The following is a 15,094-nucleotide window of genomic DNA, read 5'->3' as shown; positions in this document are numbered from 1 at the left end:
CTGCATACATTCCTCATCTATTGCATTTTCCAATGGGAAGTCACCATTTTGCCGTAGGGAAAAATAGGTTTCTATGACAGTGAAAAAGGATATCAAGTGCTTTTGAAATGGATCAGGGTAGAACTAGATTTGAAAGTTATTTCTCCCTGTCTCACTGTGCTGCAAATATTGCAAGGTTCTAATGTTCAACTACCACTGCTGCGTCGTGGCGAAATTCAACTAAACATTGTATGTAGCGTGTGAATGTGTAATATCCAACTCCTAATATGCAGTCTTGCCAGAAAAGATCTAGGAATGACTCTCTGACTTTAAGCTGGAGAAGTTCCACTCTCACCACTCCATGGATGCTAAATCAGTCTGTTTCATTATTGACAGCGACCTAACATTAAAAATTCATATTGTCAGCAAAACCAAGAGAGTCTGGTCTTACACTCAGTTCAGTAGTTTTAAAAACTCCATCTTCCTATTTCAAGCTTCAGAACTGCTAGCTAATCACTGGTTCACTTGCAACTAGTTGGTGACAGACCCCTAAGCACCAGCATCCAGAAATGTTCAGAGGCCTCAATTAAATGCTTCTTACTTGCCACAACTTGGCAAATCAAAGATCTTAAGAAAATTCCAAAACTTATGAACCTGCGCTGGCTGCCTCTTAGGACCCATGTCTTAATTTTTTCCTGCATCATCACCTACAAGAAAAGCAGTAAATACTGGTGCACTAGTTTACCTTCTTACACCAATATACACAATACAACATCAGTTAATCAAAGTTAAGAAAATAAATAAAAGAATAGTCAACAAGCCTTGGTAATCCATGCCTCTCTTTTCTTCAAGAATCACAACATCCTTCCCTCTTACTCATTGTCTCATAGTGCAAAGTCCTGAATTGGCACCTACTTCAGCACTGGCCACACACTTTCAATCATTCTTCATTAGGCACAGTGGTCCATTCCACACGGTAAAGACTACCTATATACACTCATAGAATGGATACAGGACAGTTAATAATGCATGATGGGGCAGAACTAAGGTGATTGTTCTGTATATCCATTTAAAACTGAAGCAATTGAATTAGAACTTCTTGATTGTTGTTTCGTGCTTAATCTTAGGTGTATCGTAAGTCTTGTTGCATTTGCGAAAATAAATTCCTTTGTCTAAAAATAAATTACATCACTACTGTAGAGTACCCATATCATGAGAACTACGCAATGATTCTCACTGAGAAGGCTCACAGGTCTAATATCATATATCCGCTTATTTTTGATAAATAAACTTTATTGATTTGTGTATATGGTAAGGAAACAGGTGAGCAAAACAGTTAGTTCTGGCAACTTGCATTGAGACATCTTAATTCTACACCTTATACCTCAAGTAACCTTTCAGTTGCCTTCCAACTCACAGTACACCCACCATTACCTCAGATCCCAGAATGTTTCTGGGGTCAAATTCTGGCTTGATAAATTTGCTGTTCCAACTTTACACACCAATCTATCCCCACCCGCTATTCAGTCAAGGTAGGGGTGTGTGAGGATTTCTACTTGCATTGGATATCTCACTTGGTGACGACTTTGGACACCACTACCATAATACTTTTGCACCAGCACGCACCAAGGTCCTCTAATAAGCCCATAAGCACCTCTCTGACTGATAGAACAACCAGTTGGTTCAGGACTGAATTCCCAGTCAAACCCGGCTGGCATCTCTGGGGCACCACCAGGCCATATGAAAGAAGCCTGAGTCTAAGTGGGCTCACTGAAAGAAAATAGGGTGGGACTGCCAAATACAATGGGATATGAGGTAAGTAACATGCAAGTAGTACAGCTAGATCAATCAAAGCCAAGAGAAGATGGCAATTTCTCAGGGCCCTCGCCAGTAAGCATCTTCAAAGATACCAACCCAGATTTCCCACTTCTGCTTTAGGGAGGTAAATTTGCCAGGTGCATTAATACCAAACATTCTGTATATTTGTGATATTGCACCCTATTACAATTGACCCACTTGAAGTTTAGCCTCAAACTAATTATGTTTGGGCAGTTTTGTTGTACCAGTCAGATGGCTAACGAGTGCATGGTGAAGCTGCAGATATTTATGGAATTGGGTTCGGGATAGGGAGAAATGAGTTTGAAAGACTGTAAATGAACACACATGTTCTCCCTATCATATTTCCCAGCATTTTAATGCCACTTTTGTCCCATTCCACAAAGCCTTTCAATTGAGCGGTGTGGTGCAGCCATTTCCCCTGCCATAAAGGAGATAATTGTGTCAATTTGTTGTCCCAACCAAGAAAGAGTAGGACCTTGCACCAGCTCATGAAGACTACCCTAGTGACCGTTGGAAGATGCTTAGGGATTGGAGCACTGTAGAGATCCTTTTTATATTGTTTAAGCCTAGGAGGGAAAGTTCTATCCAGTATGCCGGGTCGACCCAGCTTCCACTAAACCAACCATTTGTAACCAATGTTCGGGCAGCACAATAATACATCTGCAGGTTGGCCATTCCCGTCCCCCTGTCACATACTGAATGACAATATTTGTCCAGGGCTATGCAGGGAGGAGCGTTCATAGAGGAGTGTTTTTGGAACCAGTGATTCAGGATCCCAAGAGGAATGTTTTCGAGAGTATGTAGGAATCGTGGACTACTGTAATTTTAAGTAGGGCCACTCTGCCGACTAAATAGAGTGGGATCTGTTCCAATCTTTGAAAGTCCCTTTTCGTTTTATTAACTAGAGGGGGGAGAATAGGCTCCACATCAGGGCCAGACCCAGAGAAATGTAGGTGCCCAGATATTAAAAGTTTAGTCTTTTAATATGGAAGCTAGTTTCCGAGGAAGTAGTTGTCGAATCACCCTGAAATGGAATTAACAGAGATTTACTTCAATTCACCCGGAGACTGGAGGCCACTACCTATAGAGCTAGAATTTCCAGACTGCAAGGCTCTGAGATGTGTGGGTTGGCTAGGAAAAGAAGGACATCAACAGCGTAAAGCATGACCATTTCTTCTATGCTCATGTCCCAGTTCCAACCCTGCATCCCAGCATCATATCTTATGAGACTTGTTAGGGGTTCTATAGCTAGGGGCGAAAAGATGTCAGAGACAACTCCATTGATTTGCACCATAGCAGAGGGGTGTGAATACAGAAGCTTAATCAAACCCTAAAATCGTGGTCCAAAACCCATGCATTCACAAACTTTTGCTAAGGAGGTCTAGTCCACGTAATCAAATGCCTTCTCGAAGTCTACTAACAGAAGGGCACAGGGGTCTCATAGGGACTGGAGAATTGTCAGTGCCACATGCATACGTCATATACAGTGGTGCGTTCTGCATCCTGGCATAAAGTCACATCTGTCCGGGGGAACCAATGTAGTCAAGAGTAACTAGAGTCTGTTGGCAAGGACCTTGGAACATTTCTTGATCTTATTATTATTCGAGTAGATCAGCTGAAATTAGGCACAGCAGGAGGGTGGCTGGCCCACCTTAGTGAGAACCACAATTGTGGCCATAGTGAGTTCCAGGGGAAAGCCTCCTATGAGACTGCCTCTGTGTAGAGCTCATGGAGCTAGGGAGTGAGGGGCTCATGAAACATACAATTAATTGCAGGGAGAAGCAATCCAGTCCCAGTATTTTGCTGATTTTAATATCTTGCAAGACTTCCTCTATCTCTTCTAAGGTGAAATACCTTTTTAGATTTGCTTTAAGAGAATGCTGAGAGCAATGGGAGTGGCATCTCTGCCAGATTCAAATTTGCTTATTCTCTCTGGGGCTGTGGGTGTTTGGCATAGAGTGTCTGATAATACTCAACGAAGACAGTTGTGATTTCCACAGATCTGCCCCAATGCTCTCCCTTGGGGGCTGAGATTTCATAGACTATTCTGGAAGCCATCTCCCTGGAGTCCAACCAGTAGTGTAGTTTCCCATTTTTTGCTCCATTTGTGTAGACTCACCTGGTTGATGACATTCAGCATTAAGGGAACTCGTCCAGGGTGATCTGCTGCAGTGATGGTCGAGGACCTTCTATGTCTCTCCAAGGCACCATCGTTCCAGGCTCAGGATTTGGGCCTCAAGAGTAGTCACTTGATGCAGCTTATCCTTCTCTCTACGCCTGACATAGCTCTTCCTCAACACCCTCATAGTGGCCTTGCCTGCTGCCCATAACGTACACACTATCGCAATCCAGCCTGATAAAATATTGCTAGACCTGACATCCTTGGTGTGGTTCCCCCTCAAACAATTTGCCTACACCCCCTTACTTTGCTGAAGTTGTTTCTTTGGCATTGGACTCTGTGTACTTTACTCCTGATTGAGTGCTAAAGTGCTTGCGCACTCTCCCTAAAACATGGATGCACCTAATTGGCTTATTTAATTTACGTATAAGCCCCTAGTAAGTGGTACTACAATTAACCAGGACCTGTAAATGAAAATATATTAGTAGTCTGCAGCACTCATTGTGCAACCCACTAAAGTGGCCTTTAAAAACATGCTCAGGCCTGCCATTGCGGCCTGCAATGCAGTTTTAAAGTGCCATTTCGACCTTGCAAAATAAACCTTTTGCTAGGCCTAATCCTTATATTTTTAATACTTGTAAGTCAACCCTGAAGTAGGTCCTAAAGGCTTATAAGGCATGGTGAATGGTATTTAAAAAGTAGGGCATGGGGGCGTGGCCAAGATGGCGGCGAGGTAGGATGCATCTCCCTGTCTCTCCCGCCGGCTACCCGAGGAAGCACCGGTCCCTGGACGTCTATAGCCCCAAAACGAGCTACAAAGGATGCCTGAACGGAGCACCTCTCGGAAGCACCCCAGGATTCCCCTGTTGGAGGTCGCCAAGTGCCGGAACATATAGCGCATAACGGCGCAGCTGAGCCTTGCAGCCGTGTGCGGAGCTGCTGTCCCCTTAGCAGTGCCGAGGCGGGTGAAGGAGTGGAGCTTAGGCCCGCCGCCTTTTGCACTGCGGTCCGGCGCTAGCAGAGGCCACAAAACAGCGCCCTCCATCTTAACCCGACAGCCACACCACCAGACAGGGGACCCAGTAGACGCAAGCCACACCATCGGGGAGCTGCAAGAAGGGTGAGGGGCTGTGCGCTGGTGCATGCCCCTTGAGGGCCTTGAGTCAAAGGAGGCCGACCTGGTCGGCAATACCCACACGTTAGACTGAGCCTATATATCAGTGGGGCCCCACTGGCGTAGCTAGAGCTTGTGGCACCCGGGGCTATCCCTCAGATTGCCGCCCTGGGGGGGGGATGGGGGGGTGCTGGTGAAAAAGGACGACGAGCACTTGAAAGAGGTCCGAAAGTCACGTAGTATTGCCGCTAGTAGGTACCTCGATCATGCAAGTTACATGCACACTGACCCTTAAATACACAGCAAAGACAACTCCATATGCACCAAATATTCCACTTCTAGGCCTCCCCACCCCAACGGGCTCACTGACGTCGCAACACTTATACATATGGGAACAGGCCGGAGTGTCCACAATTGGGACATTGTTTGCGGATGCTACGCTGTTAATTCACATGGTTTTTATAAATGCACACAACCTACCGGACTCCCTATTTCTTACACATGCAAGCATAACGTGGTAAAACTACATTGGGCCCCGGACAGTATCGAACCTACCACACATGAATTCATATATGCAGCACACTTAATGGGTAAAGGCAAACACCTGACGCCGTGGCTATACCTTGGACTGAGGAACCACCTAGCAGTACCCCTGACTGAACTATAAGCAAAGTGGTGACAAGATATTGGGAGGGACCTGCAAGACAAGGAATGGGAAACTGTAATAGAATTCCCAAAGAAGGTCTCATGCAACTCCAGATTCAAGCTTATACAATTTATGATCTTGCACAGAGCCTACCTTGCACCACATATACTATGTATCCAGAAGCGTTGTCAGCATGCCCCAGATGCCATACACAAGACACAAAACTAATACACATGCTGTGGTCTTGCCCTACCCTGTAAACCTATTGGCCACAAGTAACAGAGGTTATAGGGGGCCCTATCTGATGCTCAGCTGGGAATTGTTTGTTGGGTCTGCATCCCCGCGCCAAAAATTGCACGGCACAGATTACATTTATAGACCTGGCCCTTCTTCTCACGAAACGTCAAGTAACTAAAGCATGGAAGTCCTCATCCCCCCCAACTATCTCAACCTGGCAAGAAGATGTTATTCAGTGGGGAGGGGCAGAGAGCGGAGGACTCTGGAGGGAGGAATATAGAGGTCTGTGGAAGAAACCAATTGCAATGGACTGGGACACCCTCATTGAAGCTTTCAAAACCGTGGACCTACCAACCTCTTGAACATATGCACTTTTACCTCTAACTTCACTGAACAGTACACTAAGCTCCTAGCTAGGGCTAGAAACCAGGCATGAAAATGTAAAGATGAATAACTAAACAACGAGATACATATATATGCCCCAACACATCTTCCCCAGTACATCAGGGGTCATGTCCCTGGACGTCCATGCATGACGAACCAAATCAGCAAAAGTGAAAAATTCAAACGCCACTTAAAAGACACAAACAAGGCCACTGTTAATACTCACACTCCACAGAAACACAAGGGGTCACCAGTGGAGGGGGGAGGTGGGAGGGAGGGTGGTTAGTCTAAATATCGAGTTTTAAATGTCGACCTACAAGTATATCGAGTTGTTAATATCGTAGGTAAAGAATATCGAAGTCAAGAATATCGATGGACAGAATATCGACCCCAAGGTAAGTATTATCGAAGTTAATAATATCGAACTCATTAATATAGATGTAAGTAATATCGTAATGAAAAATTTCGATGTCAATAATATCGATATTTTATTAGTGTAATGTATTTTAATATGTATTTTATTTGTATGTTAAAGATTATTGTAATGTATTTTAATACATTTAAAAATAAATGTTTAGAGATTAATAATTATTTAAAATATAATTTAGCGTTTTAGTATCAGAGCGGGTTGTGGGTTTATAGGGGAATAGGGTGGGAAGTAATTTAATTATAATTAATTAATTAATATGTATTGTTTAATTGGTATTTATGATTAATTAATTGTTAATTAATTACTAATTGTAAATTAAATATATTAATTGATTAATTAATTGTTAATTTATTATTAATTGTAAATTAATTTTATTAATTGGTTAATTATATAAGTTATAATTAGTTTAATATTAATATTTATTTATTGGTATTGTTAATTAATTAATTGTTAATTACTAATTAATTGGTGATTTAATTTTATTAAGTGATTAATTGATGATTAAATTAATTATGTGAATTTTTATGTGCAGTGGGTTGTGGGTTTATAGGGGAATAGGGTGGGGTGTAATTAAATTCAAATAATTACTGATAATCTTTATTTATTTGTAATTAATAATAATTATTTGTTAATTAATTATTAATTGGTAATTAATTGGTATTAGTACGTTAAATATAGTAAATATAAATAATGTATTATTTCATGTTATTTTTTGTTATTGCTAATTAATGTATTGTTAATTAATAATTAATTTGTGAATAATTGTAATTTGGTAGTTAATATGTATAAATTAGTAAATAATAAGTATATTAATTATAAAGAATGTATTATTAATTGTAAATAATAGATAAACTGATATTTAAATGTATTGTGAATTTTGTATGTGTAGTGTGTTGTGTGTTAAAGGGGGAATAGTGTGGGATGTAATTTAAAGTTATTGATATAAATATTTATTTTAAATAATTGGTATTTAAGAATAAATATTTTGTAAATTAATTATTAATATGCTATTTTTTTATAACTAATTATTTAATTGGTTATTATGTTTATAGAATCCCTATGCTATCCAGTGCTTTCCCAACTGTTTTACTATCTGGAGTAGGAATAGTAATTTTTACCCCTACGCTATCCAGCGCTTTTCCTACTGTTGCACTCTCTGGAGTTGGAATAGTAATTTTTACCCCTACACTATCCAGCGCTTTTCCTACTGTTTCACTTACTGGAGTGGGAATAGTAATTTGTACCCCTACGCTATCCAACGTTTTCACTACTGTTGCACTCTCTGGAGTGGGAATAGTAATTGTTACCCCTACGCTATCCAACGCTTTCCCTACTGTTGGACTCACTGGAGTGGGAATAGTAATTTTTACTCCTACGCTATCCAACGTTTTCCCTACTATTGCACTCTCTGGAGTTGGAATAGTAATTTTTTTCCCTACGCTATCCAACACTTTCCCTACTGTTGCACTCTCTGGAGTGGGAATAGTAATTATTACCCTTACGCTATCCAACACTTTCCCTACTATTGCACTCTCGGGAGTTGGAATAGTAATTTTTACCCCTACGCTATTCAACGCTTTCCCTACTGTTGCACTCTTTGGAGTTGGAATAGTAATTTTTACCCCTACGCTATCCAGCGCTTTCCCTACTGTTTCACTTACTGGAGTGGGAATAGTAATTTGTACCCCTACGCTATCCAGCGTTTTCACTACTGTTGCACTCTCTGGAGTGGGAATAGTAATATTTACCCCTACGCTATCCAACGCTTTCCCTACTGTTGGACTCACTGAGGTGGGAATAGTAATTTTTACTCCTACGCTATCCAACGTTTTCCCTACTATTGCACTCTCTGGAGTTGGAATAGTAATTTTTTTCCCTACGCTATCCAACACTTTCCCTACTGTTGCACTCTCTGGAGTGGGAATAGTAATTTTTACCCTTACGCTATCCAACGCTTTTCCTACTATTGCACTCTCTGGAGTTAGAATAGTAATTTTTACCCCTACGCTATCCAACGCTTTCCCTACTGTTGCACTCTTTGGAGTTGGAATAGTAATTTTTACCCCTACGCTATCCAGCGCTTTCCCTACTGTTTCACTTACTGGAGTGGGAATAGTAATTAGCAAATTAATAATGAATAGCATGAAGGGTTTTTTCCTCTTTCAAAAAAGGTATTGTAAACACCGTCTGAAAATGTTTAGCAAGCTGAGCTCTCCTCTTACCTCACTTCAGGGTCTCTATGGCAGGCAGGGGTTGGTTCCTTCACTTCAGCTGCAGCAGCCGCCAGCAAGCAAATCGCCCACCAGCACTACCACTGCCCCATGGCAGACTTGCCTCCTCATCAGAGCGCGTAGCGGTGAAGCGCGTAAGGCGTCACTGCTACGTTCTCATCACGAGACGCGTCATGCGAGGGCTGGGCAAAATGATGCCAGGGGCCGTCATTGGTAGCGCTCGCGCGCTACAAGATTGAAGGCCCTAGGCACAACCAACAAGCAAGCACAAAGAAACGCGGGACGTGACTTCGCAGCGGCAGCAGTTTCAACAACAAGCGCTTGCACTTATACTTTCAAATTGGGCCGCACGCATCAGTGTCCCTCCCCAAATAAATTATAAAGGCCGCCGTAACGGGCCACCAGTGCCGCGCAGCTGCCCTCAAAATAGTGCCGCCTGGGGCGGACCGCCCCCACCGCACCCCCCTTGCTACGCCACTATGGGGCCCACAACGCGACCCCACAACATCTCCCCAGCGAAGGACACTAGTGAAGGCAACAAGGCCCCCACGCGGTGCAGCATAATTGGGACACTCCTTATGGTGGATTACCTGCTGGTCTTTTCCGCTGCAGTAAAGGGGCAAGCCGTCCTAGCTTGAACTCGGCTGTGGGGCTGGAGTATCGGAGTGTGGCCCCGTTAAAGGCGGTTGCTAAGGGTGGGGCCCGGCGCTCCGCGGAGGTGGCCCGGCTAGGTCCGGGTGCGGCTTGTGGCTCGCTTAGGGGCCCTCTGCTCGACCCCGGCCCTAGCTTGATACCATGAGTAGCTCACATTGGAGGACTAGGGGCACGATCGTCGCGCAACGCGCTCTGTGGGCCTGCTGCGCACTGGTGCAGGGAGATTGAGCTTGCAATACCCCAGCAATCATGTAGCCTTGTATTGGCGGACCAGTACTAGAGGTGAGGACGTATTCTTCCACGCAGGGAGGTGCCCTGTTACCCACACCGACAGCAGCAAGAGAACCACATGAAACTTCTTTGGCAAGAACCCGAGGGACGCAGCTATATGAAGCTTGCCACCGGCGTATTTAAGGGGGAGACACGGGGGCCCTCTGGTCGGAGTGCTCTCCTCCCCACAGCATATCCAGGGTCAAGTTTTGGGTTGGGGTCTTCACCTACTTACACGCATACCTGCCCAGTGGAGCAGGTCACCTTTTTGCCGCAGTTGAACTAGAGGGATCTCATGGAGCCCGGTCACGCTTGCTACGCAACCGGCGAAGTGTCAAAGGGAGGCGCACAGCCTTAACTTTACACCACACACCTCACCTGGCGAGATAGGACCATGTCCTCCACCCGGGGCAAAAAGGACAAATCACTCAAGAAACTCTTCGCACGTGCCCAGGGCGGAGCGGCAGCGGACTCCCCGCTGCCGGGTGATGACATCTTGGCACAGATGGGTGCCCCTAAGGAGGAACCAGTGACGCGGGCCTTTCTGGAATCTCTGTTCTCGGCCCTGCGTGAAAACCTACACACAGTAAAACACGACGTGATCGCAGAACTCAAGGATATCCGCAAAGAAATGGACTGCATAGGGGAGCGAGTGGCAGCATTGGAGGATAAGAGCGACACACGGGACACCGAAGTGTCCGCCCTACAGCAGGAAGTTATCCGCATACACGATCTACAAGTGGACTTACAAGCACATCTTAAGGAGCTGGAGAATTGTTCATGTTGCAATAACATCAGAATCCGAGGGGTGAGAACCAACGAAGAGGCTGGCGACATTTTCACCTATGTGAGAGAACTCTTTAATCATGTATTGGGTAACTCACATGACACTGATCTTAAAATTGACAGGGCGCACAGGTAGGGCCCTCCCCACTCTGACACCGCTCCACCGGCAGACATACTAGTCTGTGTTCAAGACTTCCGCACCAAGGAAGAAATTCTTCGTAAGGCCAGAACACTACACCCGATCACATTCAGAGATCAGACCCCGGTTCTCTACCAAGACCTAGCTGCCCTCACGGTCCAGAAGCGTAAGACCTGCCGGCCTATCACAGCAGCCCTACACCAACACAACATTGTGTACTCCTGGGGGCATCCATTCCACCTCGTCTTTTGATATGACGGCAAGCTCTATCAACTCCGCTCCTTGTCAAAAGCAAATAGAGTACTAGGGATTGACATTCCGGACGACGACGAAGGCAGCGACACTCCAGAAAGTGGGTCGGGCAGCATACGACCACAATGGAGACAGCAGAGGCGGAGAAGCCGCACTAAACGAACGGACCCCCCAGAAATCATAAAGGGACAGCAGGCAACCTTGGACGCCTTGCCATAGGCCCTTGCCAAGACACTGACCACGTGAATGGGCCTCGACCACGTATCTCTTTATTTACTCTGTACCTCGGGGGGGTCGAGGGGGCTGGGGGGTGCACTCGGCCACACTATACCCCTGTAGACTCTTATTCTGAGCATCCATGGATGATGGACTGATATCCGAACTTCAGATTTCCTTTAGGCACCCGTTGTGCCCCCTTTGTTTTATTTGAGAGTTCCTTGTTTTCCCTTCATCCTCTTTTCACTTCTTTTTGGGGTCCTCTGTTCACTGAGTCCAGCTTCTTACATCTGCGAAACGGACCTACTGGGCACTCCCTGCAGCTGCGCTTGACCATCACACACAGCTCCCAGTTCAGTACGCCTCATAGTACACCGGGGTCCCTTGACCTACATGCCGCCTACCACTCTTAAAGTCCTCACAGTTACCGTGAGAGGGCTCAATAACCCTATCAAGCGCCGGGTGATTCTCCTGCACTGGCGCCGACATTTGCCTCCTACAGGAGACACACCTGCTCCCGAAAGACTGTCACAGGCTCAGGTCCTGCACCTTTCCGACACAGCTTTTTTCATCTGGACCCTCCAGAGGTGGCTACATTGGTCTCCTGGAACTTTAAGGGGAAAATGATACAGAAGGGTGCCGAAATGAAGGGCTTTCTGCTTACCTACCAATTTATGATAGGGGGTCACACAATAATCATAGGGTCTATCTATGCACCTAAAGACGGCCAGGAACGCTTTTTACATGGTGCCCTCAGCGAAGCCACGGCGACTTCAGAGCGCAAGAACTTGCTGGGAGGTGACCTCAATTTAGTTTTAGACAATGAGCTAGACAGATCGGCGCAGCGCACAGGCCATGTAGGTACCCTTTTATGCGCAGGGCTCTCCAGACTAGACGACCTAGGCTTAGTGGACCTATGGAGACATCATCATCCCGAGCTCAGGGACTTCTTCTACTATTCGAATGCCCATAAAACCTATGCTCGTTTGGATTATTTCCTAGGCTCTAAGACACTCCAGGACATCACAACGTCCACAGACATCCTGGTCGCAGCATTGTCTGATCACCCTCCAGTAGTAGCTACGCCAGAACTCCCACCGACCTAACGGCCGTCACGGCAGTGGCGCCTGCACGACACCCTCCTCCACCGCGCGGACATAGTCACCCAGATACAGCGTACACTTGACGACTACATACTACACAATGACAACCCTGATACACCCATGTCCACTAGGTGGGAAGCCCTGAAGGCGGTCGTCAGGGGCAAAATAATCACCATATCCTCCGCAGACAATGCAGAGCACAAGCGAAAGAGAGAGGACCTTACACAGAAAGTGCGCAAATTGGAACAAATGCATCGACGTACTGGGGCCCCACGATCCTGGCATCAATTGACCGTGGTTCAGTCGCAGCTGGCTGCTATCTACCGCGATAAGGCGGAATTCGCTGCCTTGCGCCACTCTTTTTATGTAGGGGGAGACAAATGTGGGTGACTGTTAGCACACAAACTCAGGGAGGCTCGACAGCGCGAGGGAGTCCAGGAAATTAAGGATCAGACGGGGACACTGCTCACGGACGATGCGGCTATTGCCGAGACATTTTGCACTGTTTACACTCATCTCTATGACAAGCAGCACCTGGAGACGGAAGACATAGACGCATATCCGACTCAGGCTCACCTTCCCACATTGACCCCAGAACAGGCAAACCATATAGAGAGGGAGATACAACCAGAAGAAGTCATAGCTGCTATCTCCCGCTTGAAATTCCCCGGCCCAGACGGCTACACAATTCTGCTCCACGCTTGCTCCCCTTCTCGCTCGGCTTTTTAACTCTTTCGCATCCCCAGGGGCGATCCCTTCATCCATGTTAGAGGCAGCAATTGTAGTTATCCCTAAACCATTGAAAGACAAGATGAGCTGCGGTCCTATAGGCCTATCTCCCTTTTGAACATCGACCTGAAGCTGTACACCGGGATTCTGGTGGCACGGCTAGCACCTTACATGCCGGGTATCATAGACCCCATTCAAGCCGGTTTTATCCCTCAAAGGCAGACTAGTGACAACACAAAGAGAGATATGCACCTCATAGAGAAGGCGTCCTGTATCCCAGGGGATTATATGCTTCTTACTGTAGATGCTGAAAAGGCCTTTGATCGTGTACACTGGCCCTACCTAGAGCAAGCAATGATCCACATTGGCCTGGGGTAAAGATGAGGACACACATCCTCAATTGTTATCGCTCCCCCTCAGCGACGGTGAGGGTAAACGGGCATACTTCAACCCCATTCCCCATCAGCAGAGGCACGCGGCAGAGGTGCCCTCTGTCATCCCTGCTCTTTGCCCTCTACATGGAACCAATAGTGCAGAGAGTCAGGGACCACCCACAAATAACAGGCATCCGCTTCGGGGGTGATACACATACCATAAGCCTGTACGCGAATTATGTTCTGGTCACCTTGGCGGATCCGAAGACTACTCTGGGAGCCTTTTTGGCGGAACTGGACTCTTTCGCGAAGGCTTCCGGGTTTAGAGTTAACATCACAAAATCCACGGCTTTGAATCTCTCGCTGTCGCCACAGATGCTGGAAGATCTCCAGGACCGGCACTCCCTGCCATGGTCTGATGGGACAGTCCCATACTTGGGAATACAGCTGGCCCACACCCTACAGGCCATGAGAACGGTCAATTACTCCAAGTTACATACTCAAATTCACACGATCTGCAGCGATAGAAACACTGCCCAATTTCATGACTAGGGTGTATGGTGGCTATTAAAATGGCGATCCTCCCTAAAATTCTTTACCTCTTCCAGATGCTTCCTTTGCAGCCTCCTACCGACTGGATGCACCGGGTACATTCGGAGCTTTCTCTCTTCATCTGGCAGGGTCGCAAGCCGAGAATGAAAAGGACTGTTAGCTTCCTTCCACCCAACGAAGGAGGCCTTGGGATTCAAGACCTCATGCTCTATTAGAAAAGCCGCACAGCTACTGCACTTAGTTGAGTGGAGCGGCGCTGAATCAGAGAAGCATTGGCTCTTCTAGGATCGCGCTGTGGCGGGCACCTCTCTTATGAAGATCCCCTTCCTTAAGAAACCCCAGCGACCGCTCAATCTTTATGCCTCACAAGTGACACGCACCACTCTTTTGGTCTGGGACCAGACTAGCAGACGCCATGGGTTGACGACCTTCCCCTCTCCTCTCACACCACTCTTCGACAACTCTGACTTTAGCCCCAGGATGGGTGCAACATCCTTTACGCTGTGGAGAGCCTCCGGTTTTCACACACTAGGCCTTCTATTCGACGCGTAGGGCATCACTCCCTTCCCTCAGCTCTGAGCTGACTACGGCCTTCCTGAATCTGAACACTTGCATTACTTACAGCTGTGGCATTGGGCCACGCACCCAGACAACAAATCCCAGGCACAGACACCTCCCTATGTACGAAAGATGGCTAATCACGTGATCCTCAGACAAGAAACTGACCTCGGACCTGTACAAAATGCTCCTGTTCCGCTACATGCACACAAACTATGCAGGCCGTGCACGTTGGGAGAAAGACCTTGGCATTGATCTCAGTAGCAAAGAGTGGGAGGGAACCTGCTATAGGGCGTGTCACACTGCAAGCCATATAGGCCTCACTGAAACTCTTACTAAGTTAGTGTACTATTGGTATTACACTCCTGAGAGGCTTCATCAAGCTGATCCTACACAAAGCCCGGACTGTTGGAGAGGGTGTGGGAAGACAGGAACGCTAGTCCATCTTTTATGGTGATGCGACCACTTATTGGACGCAAATC

The 15,094-nt window shown here is 46.3% G+C and overlaps 1 protein-coding gene across 1 annotated transcript in view; it reads right to left on the bottom strand.

The window, feature by feature from the left end:
- LOC146812224 (protein-glutamine gamma-glutamyltransferase E-like) overlaps nt 1–15,094 on the bottom strand; it is a 278,099-nt gene that overhangs the window by 202,041 nt on the left and 60,964 nt on the right. The window lies entirely within an intron of this gene.

This window comes from Triturus cristatus, chromosome 7, assembly GCF_964204655.1.
Source record: "Triturus cristatus chromosome 7, aTriCri1.1, whole genome shotgun sequence".
Classification (NCBI taxonomy): domain Eukaryota; kingdom Metazoa; phylum Chordata; class Amphibia; order Caudata; family Salamandridae; genus Triturus; species Triturus cristatus.
The sequence above is the reverse complement of the archived record's forward strand: the minus strand, read 5'-3'. Positions and strand labels throughout refer to the sequence as shown.